General features: G+C 45.0%; 1 protein-coding gene across 3 annotated transcripts in view; it reads left to right on the plus strand.

The window, feature by feature from the left end:
- Nucleotides 1-12553, plus strand: part of SEC31B (SEC31 homolog B, COPII coat complex component) — a 79218-nt gene that overhangs the window by 53678 nt on the left and 12987 nt on the right. The gene's annotated exons all lie outside the window — the stretch shown is intronic.

Raw genomic sequence — 12553 nt, forward strand, 5'->3', positions numbered from 1 at the left:
TTAAAGATTTTTTTTTTTCCCCTAAGTCCTTCAGCCAATCAGGACTCAAGTGCCAGAGAGAGATTGAACTGATGAAAAGAACACCCCAGGTTCCTCGAAGACAAATGCACCACGAAAGGGATAAGAGGGAGGGAAAAGGGGGGGAAAAGAAAAAAAAAAGAGAGAGAGGGATAAAGAAAGAGACAGCAAATCCCTTATAGTAATCACTAGATTCAATCTCCACTAGCACTGCTCTGGCTCTCCATTCTCAGCAAAGGCAACTGGAAGGGCTGCTTTTGAAGTGTCCTCTCCTCCTCCTGCATTGGAGATACTGCTGAGCTGGGGTGCACTGGGTGCTCTGGGGTGGGGGGATTGGGCTCAGGCTCTCTGCATCTGCTGCTTGGGTCACAGATATGAGACCATTGTCTCTGCCTCAGTCTCCCCCAGAAGTTTAAGGAGGATCAGGGCCAGTTCCTACCTCCATCTGCTTCTCCTTTATCATGGTGACCTGCTCTTTCTTCCCACCTCCTGTTTGCATCAGGCCATCCTCACCCCAAGAGAAAGGCCTCTGGCTAAACCTTCCTATTCCCCCTTAATTTTTTGCTTTTGGCATTTCCTATAAAGTCCATGGGAGACGGTCTTTGGTTTGGAAGGGTTAGAAGTCTCCCACTAAGGGCTTATCCCAGGCTAAGTAGCTGTTGGAGCTACTTAGAAGTGCATCCAGTCGGTGGCATCTGGCCACATGGGACATCCCAATTACTGTCACAGCACCCACCACAGATACCCTGACTGGCCTTATATCAGCATTGGACCAGTTGTATCCCATGTCCCAAAGCCATAGGAAGAGCTTCTCCGCACTATGCAGTTGAATTTTGTGCTGTGGACATGATCAGCCAAAACATGGGCTGAGGCCAGTCAAACTCATTTCATCCAGGGCACAGCTAGCAAGCAGAAGTGCTGGACCCAGGCAGGATTTGAAGAGGACTCAGATCCTCTGTCTGAGCCATCAGGCAGGGCTGGCAGCCAGTTGAGCTTTGCTTGGGGACACTTCAGGTGGACCAAAGTCCCTCCTGGGTTCCAGAGTCTCAGGAAAGGAAAGCTGCTCAGCAGAGATTTGCTCTCTGATGGATTTTGGCTATCTCACACTGAGCCCAGCTGCACTCAAGTGAGGGAGCCCTGGCCAGGCACAGCACATAGGACACTGCTGCCAAAACACTACCTTTGCCCAGAGCCCTGCCTGTTCAGCCAGGGCACTCCCTCGCCCCAAGGGTGGCTGCGCAGTTTCTGGGCACCTAGAGGAGAAGAAAATGCAGTGACAGCAATTTATCCCAGGGCCAGCTGTGCCCCCAGCTGTGTTCTATTACAGCAAGACTGATGGTATTTGCACTCATTAAAGCCCCAGGTCCTGGAGCCCCAAGCATTTGAAAAACTAAGATGTTAAGTATGGTGAGAAAAAGCTTGAGAATTTACCTAGTAGAAGATAAAACACCAAAAACTGAAAGGTGAGGGAAACACCTCTTTATTTATTCTTAAATTAATTTTTTTAAGAATAGCCCTTTATTTATTCTTAAATTAATTTTTTTAAGAATACTGTTTTTAATTATTAATTATGTTGAAACAAAATTTCAATGATGTGGTGTTTAGCACAGTTTAATGGTTTTGGTGGTCTAATTCAAGTAGTGGAGGTGGCTGTGCTCCCCCTCCCAGGCTGAACTGGACTCGGTGTAGAGAGCAGCTGCAGAGGCTGCTGCTGCCTCAGGGGAGCTGAGGGTCTGCCAAGGGGCTCAGTCCCACTGGGACAGCACTGCTGAGATGCAGGAGATGCCACCATCCTGCATTTGGCATCTATTTCTGATGGTAGAAAGGGGAAGAATTTTCAGTTGTGTCTTGTAAGTCTCCAACTGTCTCAGGATTCTTGAGCTGGAGTTTTCACATTTCTCAGGTCCGGCAGCAACAACATTTTGAAATCATGCAACACTTCAGACATTTCTTGACCAATTGAAAAGGAAAGACACCATTGGGTTCTCTGGGGTGAGCTGTATTTGTTGCTCCATGACAAATTAAGTAAGAAGATTACAAAAAGTAGGAAAAAAATAATAGTAGGTGGATCTAAAATAAACAGATGCAATTAATTGTTTTTATTAACTGTTGCAAGAGGCACCCAGGCTGTTTTCCAAGCTCACAGAAGCACCAGCAGCTTTGGAAACATCAGCCTTCTTTGCCAACATCTAATTCCAATTAAATGCAATACTTACTTTCCTGGAAACAAGCCTGTTTTTCAAACCAAAGAAGCTGGAGGCAAAGTCTGAAACAAAACTGTCCCAAACATATTTCAAAGTATTTCATTACAATTCTCAAAAGCTATTAAAAAGAAGCACTATATAAAGAATTGAGATGCAAAATTGTTTATTATGTTCCTCAAGTTTTGTTATTGTTACTGACAAAAGCTCTGTTCATTTACTAAATGGATGCAGAGAGAAGTAAAAAACATTTTGTGGCCAGAACAGGTACCTCACTCCACTTGAGCCACTGGCCAATACAGATCTCTTCTGACCTTTGCACTGAGTACTGTGATGTGTGTTTGACTATTTGCCCATTTCCCAGAATGGCAGGCAGGGCTTGAGGAGAGCAGCAGATAGAGAACCTGCCACCATCTGCAGTAATTACTCCCAGTTTATTAAAAAGAAAAAAACCAAACAAGCCACTCCAAAACAAAACAAAAAACCCGCCAAATTTGAATATAATATGTTGAAGTTTAATTTCCAGAGTACAGAGAAAATCTTAACTATCCTAAAATAACTTGTACAAGTTATCACAAAAGTCAGAGAAAAAGTGAAAAATAAGGCCTTTAACACTCCTGCTTCCTTCCACCCCAGTACCAATGGGGATGGATTTGAAAAAAGAGGTTAAGAAGTGGGGGTAATAATTCCAAGTCTGGCTCACAGATATCTTAAAAGTTTACTGGTGTCAATGCAAAGTGTCCAAAGAACAGATTTGTTAAAACAAAATGGGCATTAAAAAGGTCAAGAAAGAATTTGAAATTTCTTCTGTTAAAAGATATATAAAAGGTATGAGATCAAAATAAAAGGAAATTAATCTTATGTAGGCAACATACAGAACTCAAACCTGGAACGGCTGAAATAGTCTCAGGAAGGTCCAGCTTCCAGTGCATTAAGTGAATTTCAATTGTTTTGACCATATCTTTGCCTTTTGGACCGACTAAATGCATCTTTAATAGTGCCTAAAGTCTGTCAAAACATCCACCAGCACCCCCAGAAGGAGTATGTGCTGCTCACAGTCCTGTACTGGACATACCCTGTGCTATTCTGCTTCTTCAGTCAAGTGGCTCTAGAAACAAAGCCAAATAAAGGCTGGGGAAATGCTTTCATGAGATCAACTAGCATGCAATGGAAATAAACATGGAATTTTTAGCATTTTGGCTCTGAAAAGGCAAGAAAGGTGCTGGTGTGCCCAGAAGCCTCTTTGTTTATTTTTGTGTTTATCTGTACCAGTCTGAGACTGTGCCATTAAAGACAGTATTGACACACCAGCAGATGCCAACAGTGGTGCGACCTCTTTGCTGTAAGGTGGATTTTGTAACCTAGCACTGTTCCCCCACGCTGTTCTGTGCAAGGGTGACGCACGCAGAGCAGCCTCCTGTGAGGTCTGCTTGTGCTTTGCCAGTGCTGGGAGGATCCTCACATTTGTAGGTTCTCTGTAAGGTTCATGCAAGGACAGCTCAGTGGATCCTTGTCCACTGCAGTGAACTGTGGGGATGGGACACATCCATCATACATCAGAGGAAGTGACTTGACCTGAGGAACCCAAGAAAAATCTACTTGGGAGCTGCTTAAACAGGCCCACTGTTGCACTGGAGACATACAATTTCTTTCCTTTTCAGGCTCTCAATGCCCCCTTCAGTATTATTATTATTGGGAATACTTGTAAACAAAACTACATTTTGAACTGTCAGAATGAAGAATTTAAAAGACTGCTCAGTGAAATGCTTCAAACTTCTTTAGCTGAAACTCTTTGCAAGCTCTGCAAGAGCCCTAAATAACTCCAGATAACTTACAAGTGGATCTCCTTTGCCCAAATCAGTTTGTTTGGCTCTAGTGCAGAAAGACTGACTGGTTTGGAGCCCCTTTTGTGAGGCTGACAGGAGGAGCTTTAGCTGAGGGATTTGTCCAGCCCTGTGATTTTTTCATCTCTGATTTGCTGTGCAGTCTAATGACTGTGCAGCTCTGGGTTACCCTGTAATTTGTCCCTCTGACAAGCCAGCCTGCCTTGTCAAAGCCAGCAGATGGTGCTCCCAGCCTGGCCTGCAGCTGGGCTGCGGCTCAGCACTTCTGTGGAAGAGAATCCCTGGATTGCAGGGGTGCAGGGAAATGCTGCTCTTCTAGACATGGCCATGTCCAGCACAGACAACAGGCTGTGCACAAGATGCAAGCATAAAAATTCTCCTTTTCTCCTTCCTGTTTCTCCAGACCAAGTATCTTGAGGCCTCGGAGTAGGTAAAGTCCAAAGATGAGTCAGACTGGCTGTGTCACGGCAGTGGTGTGGAGCTGCTGGTGGCTGTGCCCACAGCTGGAGGTGACAGCAGTGCCACAGTGCAGCTGCCACCTGTGTGCTGCAGCACACTTCCCACAGCCAGCCACTGTGGTGGCCAATGAGACCCCTACCAACATCTGGCCTTAGCTCAGGGATGAGCAGATGCTCCCCAACTCTCAGCAGGAAGGTGGCTGTAAGGCTGTCAGCAGTATGCACAGATATGTGTCCATACTTTCTCACTGATATGCCCCTTAACAGGTCCTGGGACAAACCCAGGATCAGGGACCAGCAAATCTGGCTCAGCTCTTTGCCCGACAACAGCAATGGAAACTGCACTGGGGTAAGTCCAGTGAGGTCCTTCCTCTTTGTCTACAGCTATCATGACTAACCTTCTGCATTTATCCGGAATGAGTCAGACCTGTAAAATCATGAGACCAGCTTGAAAATAATACACAGTGCAAGCTATTTGTGTCCAAGTCTTTAATGTACTCTTGGGGCTTGTTTCCTCTGGAAATGGCAGAGCTGGGAACATGCTGTTCTCTCGTAAAAAAGGCAAGCTGGGCTCCAGGCAATCGGACTTTCCAATGAACACCTAATGTCAAAAGGCTTGCCAGATTATGGGGGTAGTGACACTGAGCAGGCATATAGGGCCTCTCTGTGTTGAGCCAAACTTGCTGAGTGTGGGTCCAGGCTATTTGCCTGAGAGATCTCACACGTTCAGTGTTTGTACATTAAAATACTGGATCCTTTTTGCTCTGTCCTTGGCCAAGGACTCCTCTTGACCTTGCATGTAATACTTGTTGCTACTCCTCACGTTGGGAGTGGCTGCATTTTAGTGGTGAGCATCAGATCAGCCCATGGGGTGCGGTGGCTCCCAGCAAGCTGTAAGGAAAGCTGAATCATTTCCCCATAAAACCCAGGGTGCAGGATCTGGCTCCAGCTCCAGCATTCCCCAGTGTCATCTGCATTGACTAGGACTATTTCTTTTGTCAAAATAGTCAGCCAGTCCCAATAAATGGTGATGATGATGATGATGATGAGCTTGGAGGCTGAGTCAGGCAACCAAGATGAAGAAACAGCTCCAAGATGGTCAGGATAAACTGGCACCACAAAATCTATCACCAATCCTTTGCAAATGTCATTGCTGACAGAGCCACTATCAGGCTTTCTGTCACAATCTTAAACATGAAGCACTTTTAATGATGGTTGTTGGAAAAATGTTACAGACAGACTGCCCTGACCCCTTTTATAAGTGTCGCAAGAATGAGGCATAAACAAAAAACCAACACTTTTTTGCCTGTTTGGAACAAGCCCCTTGGCTTTCATACTGCCAGCCTGGACAAGGTTTCACCTCTGATGTGGCCACCACAAAGAGGTGCTTTATTGAAGCACAACACTCTCTGAAGGAGATGTGTCTTTTTCCATCTAAAATGAACCAGATATTTCAGTTGTAAGTTAAGAGATGGTCTGTGTCCTAATCAAGATTTTCCCTGAGTCCTAAAAACTGCAGATGCAGAGAATGAGGGAAAGAGAATTGTGGCTAGAAATAATAAGCTTTTTTTGAGTGCTTGAATCACAGGTAGGAAAGAGAGCTCTGTGCTGTCAGGTGCTGCTGAGGGGAGTCAATACTTGGTAACAAACTTTTGGCTTGTTATGTTCATTTGTCACAACTGACAGCAGTCAAGCCTACTTTGTATAAATCTTTTACCAAGTCATTCTTATCTCATCTCCATCCACTGCAGCATCCCAGGACATGGGCTACTGAAACCTCTCAGTATACTTATGAAGTGTCAGCTGTTGACTAGAGGCTGGTAACTGAGGCGTGACATAGATAATGACTTGCCCAGACTCAGGCAGCCCAATGGTGTCTCATATGGTACATCTGAGCTGAAAACAAACCAGGATATAGCCTGTTAATAGTGAGAAGAGGGAGCTGAGGGTGCCCATACAACAAATTGCTGCTCAGAATGAGCAGAAGATGCAAGAACATCCTGGCTTCTGGCCAAAGGTTGCTGTGAGCTGAGACCCCAGTACACTGGGATGGCACTGCCTCAGGAGTACAAGAAGATCCTGAATAAAGTCAGCTTTTCCCAAACACTGGCATTTATATGGGGACCTGTATCTGGTGTCAGAATGAAAATCAACATCAGAGCTTGCACTGGTTTCACATTAACATATGCAAAGTAGGAATGAGCCCTACTTTGTGGAGGACAAAGCCATGAGAGAAGGCAGCAAAAAACCCGAACCACCACATTAGAAGACACTATTTATATAGTTTCTTTATACAAATGTTCATATTTATCCATCACAGGGTGGTATTTTTTGGAATAAGGTACTTTTTGTAGCTTTATCCTTACCCATTGCCACTGTGAAAGACTAGCTAACTCCCAGACTCTGTCTTGTCAGATTGCAGTACCTGTTTGGAGACAGAGTCCAACCATTCCTCTCCTCAGTTTAGAGAAATATGGCAACATAATTCAGACTTCGTGCCATCTGGGTGACCGAAGGGGAATCTGTAGGGCAGACACATCGCGCCTGCAGTTCCCTGTCCGACTCCAGGGTGGCGATGCTGCCTCAGCTCTTACTCCGGCTAATAATGCACACTGCACTCTGTGAAAGGATTTTTTTATTAGCACCCTGGGTCTGCTGAAAGATGATTGCATATGGCAGGAGTCATTCTTACAACCACGATCTGCCTGTTTTTGCTGCATCCCAAGCCTTGCATGTAGCTGCAACAGCCCTTACCTGCCCATTGATTGTAACCAGAGGAAGAACAGAGTGTCCTAAGAAATTACATGTGTCTTGTTCCTGGGATGTTCTTATTATGAGTATTTACAGATGGTGTCAGTAGTTGGTTATGCTAAGAGGAGATAACAGATCCCACCCAGGACACAGGCTCTTCTAATTCCAGCTCAGCCTTTGATCATGGATAAATTATTCCTCTTTCACATGCTTCAATCTCTCTCCCCATTCAAATGTCTATTTAGACTCTAAGCTTTTGGAGACAGTGCGTGTCTCATAGCGTGGAAATACAGAATGTAGTACTGATACTGTGCAGCACCCAGAACAATGGTGACCTTGATCTTGATGGCAGCCTTCACTCATTATGTTAATAAAAGCATCCGAGTCTATATTTGAAACAATTTATCTGAACAATCCTTTGGCCATACTGACTCCAGATCAGACACATGATAAGAAGTGACCGAGGAAACTGTGTATGTAAAGCCATTTAATGTCTTTGAAATGACTGAAGATGTAACTTCTGCAGTCGGAGTGGAGGTGGGTGCCCTCCAAGAGGCAGCGCTGCGCCTCAGACACAGTGTATGTGCCATTTCCATTGCCTGCTAGATGCTTCCTGCTGAGCAGGGAAAAGAAATTAACTCCAAGTCTTGGATCCCAAAGGGCAATTTTGTAGCAATTGTGGCTCTGCAGGGAGCAGCTCCTTAGAGAGCTGAGTAACTCACTGGCACCAGAGAAGGAACTGGTTCCTCCCTTACAAGGGAACACTCTACCCATCTGAGGAGGGGCAAAAACGCAGGTCTGAGGAGACTGGACCCTCCAGCCCTCCAGTCCCTTTTCCATTTTTAAGTCCAGGCTACAAATACCACAGGAGATAGGAAGCATCAGTTCTTAAGGAAAACTCCCTTTTGACTAAAAAATCTCACAAAGGACATTTTAATGGAGAGATTTTGAGCACAAGTAGTGTAAGAACCATTAATGTTCTTGTTGATTTTCCCTGTCATTAAGAGAGTGAACTTCCCATCTTGTGTGGCACAAGAGCAGACCCCCAGTGTACCTCACCTCCAAGAGTGTCTTCCAGCTTTGCTGGGCTGCAAGAAGCAGGTTTGTGTGCAGCCTATACCAGAGAGTTTTTTCATTGGTGTACTACTACCTCTCTTAACCCAGACATCAGTCAGTCATTCAATAGACCTGGTAGTGCTTCCTTAGGCCAGTTTGGTGCCTTATGTGTCCCCTCCATCCCAGCTCAATAGACACATATCCACACTGTGCAGGATCCTCCTGGCAACAGTAGGAATACCAAAGCAACAGTGAACCTCTGTTCCTCATTAGCCATCCACTTTCTAATCCAAGCCTTGCTATTTTTATCCTGTTCAGATTTCTTCACTCCGTTATTAGATAAATAATGTGGCAATCTCTCAAATGCCTGGCCAAAGGCAAAGCAGTTTGCAGTCATTTCTGGCCCTACTGCCAGAAATCAAATGGCATTTTCCTTGCTAAGCTGACCCCAGTAACAGGTTCTCCTCTCAGAAGAAGTATCTGGATATCAGGACTTTATCAGCATTTCCACTAAACAAGGGGTCTCTTTCCCCTTCTCTCCCAAAACAAATGCATTAATGATGTAGTCGAGGAGAATTCAGCAGCATCCTGTCATGTCCACCATCTTCCCAAACACCAAAGGAGCAAGTGCCTTATGTGCCTCAAGGGAGGTTGTAGGACCTCCAAAAAACCATTCAGTCCTCTGAGATTTCTTCCCTCAATGCTACAACAGATGGGAAGAGTGTCCAGTGCCGTGTTCTCTTGTGACCTTACCCCAGTGTGCCCTCGATGTGATACCTCTCATTGAGAGCTGAGTGACTCTTCTGGCTTGGACCACCAGCAGACACAGCTGGGGCTTCATCTGAGGCGTGTCAAAGCACACACATTCAAAATGTGCTAAGCCCTATAATAACAGGGAGAAGGTGGCCCCAAATATGTTTGTAGCATCAGCTAAATGCTAATTTGGAGCTGGTTTTCCTCCCACTTTGCTGGGCTATCTTGACAGAACAAAAGCCAGAATTCCTGAGGAACTAGCAATTACTACCAAGTTTCCAAGGGCAAAACTCAGAAAACATCTTTAAAAAAAGAAAAAAACCACAAAAACCAAAATCAAAAACAACAACAACAAAAAAGTCATAAAAATCTCTGGTTTCTGAAAAATAGAATCCCTCCCCTCTGAAAACTCTGCTTCACACTGTCTTTGGTAGGATTTCCAAAATCACCTGTATATAAAAGCCTTGGGCTGGGTGTCCTTTATGCAAGGCTAAGATGGTGGATCATTCTCTTATGGTCAGTCAAATATGTTAATAAATTTCTTTCAGGCCTAGTTGGGGGCTTAGCCTGTGCATTTTAGAGTTTGTACTGAAAGTAGCACAAGCTGGAAACTACAAAAAGTAGACTGACTCCCACTGAACTTCAGTTATGCCCTATCCCTCCTTTCAGGTGGGAGGATTTCTAGGGAAGAGAGGGCAGCTGAGCAGTTGGACTTTCCTATAAAAGGGGACTATGGGGATAGAACTTCTGGAAGACTGGGAGATGGGGGCATGTAGGGTATTGATGATATGTGCTAGGGAAAGGGTGGGTTGTAGCAAAACTGTAATGCAGGTTTGGAGATTAGGCCTCAGAAACTCTGTGGTTTAGGCCATTGGTTAAGGTTAAAGCAGCTGCTAGAGAAAAGGGGAAACAGATGAATTTGAATACTACTTATTCTAACTGGTATCGTGGAGTGGAAGGGGAGCAAAGCAATGCATGGTCTGCTCTCAGGGAGGGAAGCATACTTGGATGAGTAGAGCCCTGCTATTTTAAGTGCCTTTGTGCCCTCTTCCAGGGGCACAGGAAAGCTATGGCTTTTAGGTCTCTGAACGTCTTAATAGTTCGTTGGTAGGCTCTTCCCTATGCCAGAGCAGGTCTGCTGTGGGATCTCTTTGGGCAAGCCAGGAGTATTTCTCAGCTGATGACCTCTCAGATACTGGGGTGGAGGGGCAGAGCTCCAGGAAGTGCCATCAGAGGTCTGGAGACTGAGGCCATCCTTGGGTGAGGTCTGTCACTGACCTGCTGCCTTGGCTGGGTAATGTCATCCTGAGTGAAAGTTGGCATGCTGGCAGTGCCTGGTCAGGACATTCCACTGAAGTAACCCCTTGTTCCTCACATGTCAGAGAGTGTGGGACGGCATCAAACAGCCATTTTCCTGGCACCACTCTTATCTGAGGGTCACTGTTCTCCAGTTGCTGTGCTCAGCCAAAAATTGCAACTCCCTGGTGCTTGTAGCCAAACAGAAAATCTGGCACTTGTGTTAGTGTGACCATGTCCCTGCAGGGCTTGACAGGAACTGGTCTGAGGGAAAATGAGAGTTTGATTTTCAAACAGTGTCCACTGGGACCCCTATTAGATCTGAACAGATATCTCTGATATCTGAAAAGCAGGTATTAAACTGGAAGGCTACCAGTAGCTATACCCCTGCTCTTTCATCCCTTGGCAAATAAACAGTTTGCAAATCTTTTTATTACTTACTGATGTGAAATTTTAAAAGGTTTTTGGGCCCACAATTGATTTTTTCTTCATTTGCAAAAAAAGATCTTAATCAAGATTGCAGAACCAAATAGGCTGTGGATGGTTCAAACCCAACTGCTCTGCCAAGCCTCTGGCCACATAGGATAGGTCCAGTTATTGCTTTAATGGGTGCAGCAGGATCACAGGCTGCAGCAGGCGTTTGTTGCATAGTGCTAGGTGCAGTGGAATTAGTACTTCTTGTGAAGAAGGAACAGGAAGATATGGAAGAGGTTGCTCAGCTGATCAGTGGCAGAGTGGGAATAAGCTTCAGTTCATGTTTTATGCATCAGGGAGGAAAAAAATCACATTTTAAAAATTCTTATTAGACTTTTACAGGGGTAAAGGGGAGTGGGAAATTTCTGCCCTATTGATGGAGAAGCTGATATGCTCACCTTGTTGCATACAAAGCCAGACCAGAGACACTTCTCTGAGGGGAAGGAATTGATGTAACTGGGGTTTAACTTGAGTAGGTGTATAAATTACCTCATACAGATTCCCTTGCTCTGTAATTAATTTATGTTCTAAAGTGATGGGATTTAATCTTAGTGTTCCTGCTGGCTCCCCTCTGGCATTTCTGGCAATATAGCCTTGGAGAACTCTCACTTGATGCCCTAAGGCTTTCTAAATGCCACAAGAGGTGACTTCTGTTTAGGTTGCTGGCAGCAGCAGTGGGGAAGCTTTAGAGGGCACTGGAGCCATGCCATCAGCTGCCATACTTGCTGGTGCACGGGCAGAGGTGAAGGCATGTTGCATTCTGAAGCTGGGAGGCTTCTGCTAGAAGAGTGGGGATTTGACAATGTTTTGGCACTGGTAGAGAGGATTAGAAATTAGTTCCTGTAGCTCTACAGGTGCTTACACCCCAAAGGCTTTCCTTAAAGTCTGAGGCAGAAGTGGAAGTAACAAAGCTAAGCAAAGTTTTCAGGACTGTCTCAGCAGGACTGATATCACCCATTTCACACACACAAAAGAGATTAGAGGAAAAAGGAAAGCAAGAATTGAGAACATTGAGTGAATAAAAATTCATTACTAATATCATTAAAGCATAGCTGAGCCAGCTCATTTTCCCTGTTCTTCGATCACACACTATTTGGCTTCTTTCACTTGAGCACTAAACAAATCCAACAGCTGTAGGCAATGTGTAGGCTCAGGAGGTCCCACAGCCTGGAGGGCCTTCTTTTGCCCTCAAAATGAGGTACTGGCCACAAGAGCAAACATTTCATTATCAGCCCATGCAGGCAGGTGACAGTGGGAAGTCAGCTGCTGATTGCAAATGTTTGCTGACCACAGCTTGCCAGCTCCAGCTGCCAGCACCCAGAAAGCTCTCAAAGCCAGAACCTCATCAGTGAGGACAATGGTGGGGGAGGGAAAACACTGGAAAAATCTGTTGCATGTCTTAATAAATCATAATGTTGCTGATATCAGTGTGCTGGTACTGAAGGAGTTACTGGAGGCAATAAGCTCATCAACCAGGAAGTTTTGCTTCAATGGCTGGGCATGAGCTAGCACTGTGCTCCTGCATGCTTGAAGGTCAGGTGTGCAAGAGGGATTTCAGCAATCAGGCTGAAACAGCCCCAGAAAATCTGAAAGGAGATTTAATCTGTCAAAGCTTTTGTTTCTTTAGTTTAATCACTCTTGTCATGTTTTGGACAGATAGTTTTGAAAATATAACCTAGTGGCAAGAGACTGCATTTGATTC

Source organism: Zonotrichia albicollis, chromosome 7 (genome assembly GCF_047830755.1).
Source record: "Zonotrichia albicollis isolate bZonAlb1 chromosome 7, bZonAlb1.hap1, whole genome shotgun sequence".
Taxonomy (NCBI): Eukaryota; Metazoa; Chordata; class Aves; order Passeriformes; family Passerellidae; genus Zonotrichia; species Zonotrichia albicollis.